This window comes from Ambystoma mexicanum, chromosome 10 (genome assembly GCF_040938575.1).
Source record: "Ambystoma mexicanum isolate Mex_15411 chromosome 10, UKY_AmexF1_1, whole genome shotgun sequence".
NCBI classification, from domain to species: domain Eukaryota; kingdom Metazoa; phylum Chordata; class Amphibia; order Caudata; family Ambystomatidae; genus Ambystoma; species Ambystoma mexicanum.
Genome location: NC_090932.1, coordinates 763,952,849 through 763,962,576, shown reverse-complemented (window position 1 = coordinate 763,962,576; position 9,728 = coordinate 763,952,849).

The window sequence follows — 9,728 nt, the reverse complement described above, 5'->3', positions numbered from 1 at the left end:
CGTAAAAGTTGAAATAGGGGCAGTAAACTGACCATCAAGGGATAGTCTGATATGAATAGAAGTATTTGAATGAAGCAGAGAAATTAGTTTAACAAGAGAGAAGGGGCAGCCCATAGCAATTCATTTGCGTAATAATAGTGCACTATCAATAGAATTAAAGGCTTCCTTGAAGTCAACAAAAGCTATAGTGATTGCTTTTGCTGATGACACAGTGCCTTGATTGATGTAATAGTAGCGATGTTAATAGTGGTACTCTTACTGACAACAAAGCCAGTTTGAAACATGTCTCGCATGTTTTTTGAAGCAATCCACTGGTGCAAGTACCGCAATATTAAAGATGCAAAAAAAATTCCTGGGGCATCCAGAAGGGCGATAGGCTTGTAATTAGCTGGATCGTGCCTATCGCCATTCTTAAAAATAGGGACAATCAAAGAGGTGCACCAGGAAATAGGTATTTTTTGAGTAGATATAATTTTGGATAAAATCTCAGATGAATTTGCGGCCCACAATTCTGGAAATTATTTTAGCATGGAATTGGAGAGGCCATCTGGACCAGGCGCTCTCGACCTACTGCCTTTTCAAATATAATAAAGAATATCTTCAGTACAAAATGATAATGAAAAAATTACTTCCAGATTAGGTGAACATAAGATAGAATTGGATCGGGGCGACGCATATAAACGAGAAAAATGGGCAAGCCAATCAGATGATGAGACATTAATAATTTGCATAGAGCATTGTGAATATTTGTAGGTTTTACTAATTAATGTGCAAGTTCCTGCAGAATTTAAATTTTTTTAGGACAATTGGGCTAACATAGACTCACCATCGGTTTGGAACAGAAAAGCTCGATGGGACCGTCTCCAATTTCTATATCTTGTCTTAATATATTTTAAAGTGATTCCGTCGGGAGGGTTAGTGCTAACTTCCTCTCTCTCTGAAATAACGCTTTTCTTTTCTGTATATTCTGATCAAAACAATGAGAGCTAGGTCGGGAACTAGATGACTTGGAAGTGGTAGCAAATTCATGTAACAGTTTAATGTAATCAAAATCACAATTGGATGGTAAATGCAGACTCATAGATTGTACTTTTAGCCTTTCGGGAAATTGTAAAAGCTTAGATTCAGACCAACATAACCGATTCCGGGCACAGTTTACCTGTACCACACCTGACATAGTGGTGGTAGACTGGGCAGAACCATTATTGTTAATTATTGTTAATGAGCCATTTAAGGTTCAACATAACATGGTCACTTTCAAAAGTAGGCAAGACATGAAAGTCAGAAAAAGAATTAAATAGGTTTCGGCTAACATAAATAAAGTCAATGATCGCTGCTGACTTCCCCTTCCTCCAGGTAGGATGAGGGGGACAATCCTCAGGACAAGTACCATTAACCATTACCAAATCTTTAGACTCAATAAAACTCCTCCATCGCATCAGCCTAACTGTAGAGGTTATTTCACAACTGTCAAGACAGTGCAAGTTCAGGTCTCCAGTTATAATGTCGTGGCTATATGGAGAAGATTGGAGCAGTTTCTCCCATAGAGAATCAAGTGCTGTCAAAAATAGGTCAGTTGTTTGGGCCACCGGATTCCAATATACATTAATTAAGAAATAGTTGATCTGAGAAATGAGTAATTGAACATATTGCAACTATGGGTTTGGAGCTTCATGCAGTACTAAGGAGATATGAGGACAAGTTTCCAAAAGTACCATGAGTTCTGAAATCGAACGACCCTTTGTAATGGTTTCATCCATTACATTCCGAGATGTGTGTGATGATCGTGCCTTTAGCTTTTCTGAGACGGCATCAGCTGCAAGAAGTGTTGACGGTCTAGTTGTGATTACAGTCATGACGTTACCACAGGAAGCAGTAGGACGTCAGGGGGACGTAGCCACGCCCACGGAAGAAGATCCGATAAAAGAACGGAGAGCGGATTTTACGTTGCGTCACTACTCGAGTAGAGGTTGTCAGACGCTCCGTGAGTACGCTACAGGATCTTTTTGTATCTTTCTTTGTGCTTCTATTTTCCCTTTGGATACTTGCAAACTTGCATCACTGTTTACCTTTTCTCCCATACTTCGCTAGGAACTCAGCTTTGGAACGGTGACCTCTTTTGATTCTCCTTCTGTTTAAACTCATTGCCTTCCTTCATAATCCCAGTTACACACTGTTCGGGTAGGCATAACTTGACATGAGTAGTTTGTTCTTGTGTTGACAGTTGGCGGAGGGTTTGATAGGTTTATATTGTTGGTTCATTTTCATTTTTATTTAGGAAGCCGCATTGGTTTTGAGAGCCATTCTCTCTCTCTCTAGAACTACGACTCCCAGAATCCTTTTTGTCATCTTGTGCGCACTCCCCATTCTACGGACGAGGTCGTGCAGCCTTCATCTCTTGCAGGTGGAGAAACCCTTTCTTCCCTTACTTATTTCTATCTGATATCTCCTGTGGCAAACTCTGTTACAATCTACGCTTCTTCTTTCATTTCCTAATAGTATTGGAAGGCTCCAGGAACACGGACTCTTTGCTCTGCCTTCATCATTAAATTACCATTCGGTTTTAGTACTTTGGTAAGAGCAGGAGAACTTTTCTGTAATCTTTATTTTCCTTTTTCTGTTCCATTCTTTAGCTAATATTGTTCTTAAATTCATCTACAGCTGGGCTAATTAGTACAAGCTTTCAACATTGGTAACCGGAAAGCAGGAATTATTCTGAACATTCCGGAGGGAAGGAGAATGTTTATCCACGCTCCCCAGCAGCTCAGCTCAGGTTTTTTTCCCGCTCGAGGGTTTCCCTGGAATTCCCTTCGAGGGGTAGCCTTTGTAGTGCTGACCACGTAGGGGGTTCCAGGAGGATCCTTTATTTCATCAGGATCAGCGCAGCCCCCATCGTGCAACTGTCTTCATTAAGACAAGGTAGGAACTATTCCCAGACTGCCTCATTTGTTTGTTTGTTGTTGTTTATTAAGAAAGACCTTTTCAGGCTTTCTATAAGCAGGGTTGGTTTAGTAATTCACGGAGGTTGAAGTTACACCCTTAGCAGAAGAAATAGCTGAATTCAAGAGTATGTGATGTCCATCCCAAGAAGGGCACTGGGTTAGCCAAGTTTCCTGTAGGGGGATAATATCCAAGTCAATCAATATGCTAATAGAGGGAGTAAACAGATGACTAAACCCTCTTGTATTCCAACTTGACAAGGAAATAGATTGAGCATTAGATAGACTAAGATTAGTTGGTTGAGCACCGGCATTTGCATTGTATTGGATTCGAAGGGGGACCTTTTGATAATGCTGTAGCCTTAATGGCTCTATCTGTCAACTGTTGTTTTACACTATTAGAAACAGGGTCTGCTGCCTGTCCCAGAGTATAAATCAGAAGCTCAAAACCCGCTCAAAAAGCTCAGCACGGGCAGCCCAGAAGATGTTCATCCCAGCTCTTGAATGCAACCAAATTCTAGCGATGGAAAGATTGTGGGCATAAGGAAATTCGGCTTGTTCGATATCGGTGGTACCAATTGTAAAGACTGGTAGGGGGTGTCGGTACTTCCGCTCTCTATATGGTAGAGGAGAGGCACAGAGGACCCCAGCCAAGATTCTCTATTATTGGTACGTGGTCGAGCAATCAAGGCCTAGCTTCTCAGGAGGTGATGCAGGCTGGTTCTTAAGTACAGTGTAGTCCCCGAACCCCCACAAAGGAATGTCCACACACTGTATTACTGAAAACACAGTCTTTATATAATTAATATTCAAAGGTATGTACACGATCACAATAACGCACTTTGTACTGCTAAGTCAATAATGATAAATATATACAATTCTAAAGTGGTACCACCAATGTTATCGAATCTCATTAAAGTGCATCAACTGTATGGTTAAAATGTCACACAGATCAACAACGAGTAAACCAGCAATAGAGATAGGAAGGAACGCAAGATGGTTGAAACAGTAGGCAGAATACTGACCCCTACCACGAGGCACAGTTCTGTGTGGAGATCCCCCCCACCTGGGCAACCTGTAAATAAAGATATATAGCACAAGCCCAGTCCATATGTTCAATAGTCTCACGTCTTCCTATTACGGTTTTACCCCCCCAATGTACCTGGTGGAGTAGAGTTCTCCGACGATGCGTTGACCGATCCTTCTTGAGTGACTCCCTTTCAGGCGGGAGCCACGGATCGTCGAGAGGTGTCGGGAAATCGATGGCCCTTCTTGAGTGCCCTCCCTTTAAGGTGGGAGTCATGGGTCGTCGAACGTCCAACGGTGAACAGGTGGAACTATGACAGGGAAGTGACAGCTGCATTCCTAGCGGTGCTCGTCGACAACAGAGCATTGACGTCCTGCAAGGAAGAGGCGTGCGGGGGACCTCAGTGACGATAGTTCTGGACCGCAAAGAGATAATGAAGTACTGTGGCCCAGCAAGGGCGTCGAGTTGTCGGCGTCTCTGTGGTCCTTAGGTGGCGGGAAACGCACCGTTGGATGCTCCTCGGCGCGTCAACGGTCGGGCCTTCTCCAGCGGGAGACAAGTGGATGACGATGCAGGCGAGAGCGTCCGATGATCAATTGAAGTTCTTAGGCAAAAGGGAGCACGGCGGCTCCGGTCGGCGACGGTGGTCGTCGACAGTGGCGGACAACAGTCCGAGTGCTTCTCCTTGGAGTTCCACAGCAGTCACTGTATCGGGTCGACAGCCTGTCGTAGGTCTATCTACCAGGGAGCTTTGGCAAAGATCGGCTGTGCACGATGGTCCCTCGTAGCTCGGGAAGAGGGCGCCTTACCAGGTCCTCTCTGGGTCAGTCCTTGGAGGCACAGCAACTTTCAGATTATGAAGGAGAGCAACAGCAATTCTTCTCGTCCAGCAGGGCTTCAAGGTCAAGCGTCAGTTACTCCAGTTACTCGTCGTAGTGGACTTCAGCTTCTGAACACGATTCCTAGCAGTGAGAGGTCCCGAGATATACTGTTGATCTCCCATTCATTCCGCTGGGGCACACTCAAGCATCCAATCACGACAAAGGGCATTCATGCAGGCAGGCAATCAGGCACACGAGGTATTCAGGCCATTCACTTCTCTCCAGACACTCACAACAAGTTATGTGTATTGGGACAAGTACCGAGCCATTCAACATTCCAAGCTGCATTCATACCAGTTTCGGGCAGGGCTGTCTCAGTCATTGTGTCAACCACCAGATACTAGACATCCACAACACAGAATGCATATTCGTCACACACTCTATTCACCCAGGTCCCACCCACAGGAGGTACCCACAACATACATCACCGGGAAGGCTCCAGCTAGTCTGGCCGGGCCTTCACAACAACACCATATATGGCATTTCCACCCAACAGCCAGTCAGGGGGAAGGGACAGAGTCAGGGCTTCCCAGGACTTTGGGAAAACAAGGTAATGGGTAATAGAAAGCAAGAGGCCACCGGGGCCATCTTGTTTTCCATCAGGAATCAACTGATCCCAATGGCAGGGCCGAGGTATCCCAAAATGGAGGATACTCCGCGCACCTGTCAAATTCAGCATGGAGCTGCCACCAGCCCATACCCTGCTCTGCGGGCCACCCACAGGTGCCCAAAAACATACACTAGGGGCACAGGGTTGTACCCCCACCCATGGGTGCCATAAGGATATCCCACGGGTCCGTTCACCAAACCAAAAGAGAGCTGCACCGCCAGGAGTCCCACATTAACTCCTGCGTGGAAAACAAGACAGAACACACGATAAAAAGCAATATAGGACAAGGATACGGAGGCCCTGTCCCTCTGATGCATTTCCAGCATCACACCAATATCCTTCAATGCAATGGTATCTCCAAAGATGGATAAAATACTGGCTCGATTCATGTCATATATTGTATAGGGCAAGTTTCTACATTTAATAATCAGAGAATGGGGAGAATGTTTAGATCCAAGTTTTTTGGATGAGAAATGGGTGGACAATTGTTTAGAACCATCATTGAAGGGTGGCTCAACAGATGTATTCGGATAAACAAATGAAGTCCTAGGCAGCAGGGGGGATTTGATTTTTTGTCTGATAAACATTTGCCAATGGCTGTTTCACTGATGCCATATCCTGCTTTCCAGAGAAGGGTCATAGGGTTGAATTGTGTTTAGACATATATTGTCCTATTGCCATAGATATAAGAAGGTCAAGAGAAGGAATCACAGTTCCACAGTCAGTTCGATCCTGAGAATTAAATTGTGGGACAGGTTGGGAATTATCCACAGGTTCAGCAGCCATTTTCATACAAAGTGAAAGATATAAAGGATCTATTGAAGCAATAATTGATGGTATAGTTGTTTCAGTCAAGTTAGGTTTCGAAATGTTAACACTGGCAGCACTGTTAGTACCAGTAATCAACAAAGGAGGTTTAACAAATTGAGTAGACAAATATAGATCAATCGGCTTTAGGGAGTTCAGCATGCCTCAAACAGAGCGCTGCCTCATGAGTGGTATGAGCAGGTAACTTGGGTGGAATGATCGGCTGAAGAGGGACTGTAGAGATAGAGTGCTGCTTTTTGGCTAGGGCTACAGTTTCATCCAATGGAGCATAGGAAGCAGGTGGTTCCGACGGTAATACATCTTTTATTTGTTTTTCTAAAGTAAATCTGGCATATTTATTTTGAACTGCTCTAGCTGCATGTGTCATTCTTTTCGTCGGCAGGCTGTATTGCTTTTATAAAAGATTTTGCAACTGAAGAGGACATTTTGTAATTAACCCGGTTTTTAGGTTTTTTCTCAATTTCCTTATGGGAATGTTTTGTAATGGTATCTTTTTGAGATCCTGAAAAAATGGTCAAAAGTTGTTTTGAAACGGGAGGACGAACAACTGGGCAGGAGTCAGCCAAAGGGGGTACTGCAGCAGAATCCTGCCCAACTGGGCATACCTCCTGAATTGCTTGTGGAAAATAGGGAAGAGTATTTAAACTTAGAGGAACAGAAGCAGTATTTGATATTAGAGGTTGTTGAGAAGAGATCATAACAAGTTCCTTAAATTTAGTCTGCAAATGTAAAGTTAAATCTTTTTGCCATTTGGTTAGTTTCACGAGTTGCTTATCTTGTTTAAGCAGCTTGGCATTCAAAGTTTCATATAGTTTAAACAAGGACGAAATGGCAAGGTTCATCCCATGAAGGGTAGTCTCGACTAGAATTGTAGTCGTAAGAGTTAACTGATTGGGAGAAGGTATAGGGGGTTCAGAGGGATGATTAGTAGGAGTCAGACTGAGAGGAAGATGGCGAGGAGTAGGGGCGGTATAAGAAGAAGCTGTCATAGAGATCTCATCAGAGTAGACATGCAACACTTCTGGTAAATTAAAATTGGTTTCATACTTTTCATTATTTTCAAGAAAAGAAGAGTTAGAATGAAGTTCAATTACAGGTTGATCACTTGGGGGACAGACCGTAGCCATAACCGGTACAGGAGCCGGCCACAACGGTCTATTCAATGGGGGTAAATCAGAGATATTATCTGAAGCACCACTTCGATTTATAGGGGACAATTTATTAACATTACATAAGCCTACCATCTCACTGATAGATTCAAGGGGCTGTACAGAATGAGGGGATCCTAAATGTACTGTTGAAAGTATTTCACTACCTTTCAGCATAGTTGCATCGGAAATGGGCAGTAGAGGAACAAGAGGGGCAGGCAGTAAAATGTTTGGCACAGTAGCATTGCATAACGGAGAAGCTGTGCTAAGTGCAGTATGATTAGAACCTGAAGGATTAAAAAATCATTTGCTGTATATCTCGAGAAGTTACAGTTGCTTTAGAACTGCTGCGGCTAGCGGTTTGTGGCCTGACAGTAGAACGGGGTCGCAGTGTGCTGCCCATTTGTTTTCTCTTTAGATTAATAGACGTAGGCGTAGGAGAGGCAGGCATATCAGTTTTCAAATTATAAATGCCACGCCTCATGAGTCAAGCACGTATAAAAATTAGATCTAAAAATAAATAATTTAACAATTAATGTAACCACACGTTATAAGTTAATTAATGGGAACAAGTGCTGAATGCTAAACAACAAACAGTCCCTTAAAAGTCAGATATAGATGTAGGCAAGCTAAATCTAAAGGAGGAAACAAGGGGGAGGAATCACCGTACAAAAGGATAAAAACAGATAATAGGGCGTAGCTAACATAAATCAATAATCATCAAATTTCATCAAAGAGTCTTTGTGGGTGGAGCAGACTAATAAATCGTGTTGCAAAAAGTTCCGGGTCGCAGTCGCATTAAGCGAAGACCAAACAGGTACAACACAAAACAACACAGCACCACATCAACTAACAGTCACTTAAAAATAACTTGGGAATAGCAGAATGGCCCACTAAACAGAGAGTTGAGGTACATTATCTCATGTACCACGTGTTGAACTCAGTGGCTATATCTCCTTCTTCCAATAATGATCACAAAATAGTAGTATCCCAACGGCAGGGCTAGGAACGCCCGACAGCTCAAGGAGCTGCCTGAGTCCGACTCTCCCCTCTCCCGTGCCTTTAACACACAACAACTGGATCAATAGTGAATATGCCTGCACGCCCGACAGCCAGACAGCCATCACCCGCCCTTTACACCAACTGGGCTTAACGCCACAAGGGTAACAAGGCGATGTTTAAATACTCACACTTCCGGTGTGGGCATGGCCACCTGGTGTCGCTCTCCGGGTCTTAGGTGAGTTCCGTATTTCTTCGAAATGCGAACTCTGGTGCAACAAAGTGATTTCCAAACCACAACTACAGCAATAGACATGCACCGAGTCGGGAGCCGGCCAGGTTTAAATGCTCGCACTTTTGGAGTGGGTGTGGCCACCTGGCGTCGCACTCCGTTTCTTAGGTAAGTTCCCTATTTCTTCAAAATGCGAACTCTGGTGCAACAAAGTGATTTCCAAACCACGATTACAGCAATAGACAAGGTTTTCTATACTTAACATTTTTAAATATGGCTTCTCATTTTGGAAGAATCAGCTTGGACCCTCTCTCGGGATATGCTTTATACAGCAAAGTCCTTTTTAGCTGGCTAGCTGGAATCCAGTTCCAATATGGGCTTGTTCAATTCTCTGAAAATTGCTCCTTTCCCCAGCCAGCCTGGAACCAAATCATACAGATGCTGTCAGTTTACCAGGTCTCAGTTCTCCCCAGCCATATCCTTCCAGTTGTATCCAGACACATTTTTAAATGTTCCTCTCCCAATATTAATCCTTCACATTTTCTTAATTCTCCCTTCCTCCCTATGTGCCTGGTATTATATATTCTTCAACTACTCCCCAATTCTTCTGACTGAGGTGGGGTTTCCAAAAGTTCCATGACACAGAATATATTGGGCAGAGGTGTTGCTAGGGGGAAAGGGCTGAGGGGGCTATAGCCCTGGGTCTTTTGGTTGTAGCCCCGGATAGAAGCTCAGGGGTTACAACCAAAAAGGCTAGCTAGCCCCCACTACTGACAAGCCTGCAATTAGAGTAGCCCCGGATCTTTTCCAGACCTAGCAACACCCCTGGTATTGGGGAAACTCACTCTTAAACATATGAGCAGGCCTTTCCTTTATGCCACATCACTTTGGATGTGAATGTGCAAGATTATAAAATTAATATCACATGCACCGCCTGTCCCAACGTGATGCAGATTTCCTGAGATAATTATTTTTCAATTCATCTCTAAACATTTCCATTATGCACCCGGTAAATTTTGTATGGATTGGAAGATATCATTTGTAGCTGCAAACTGCAATGGCCC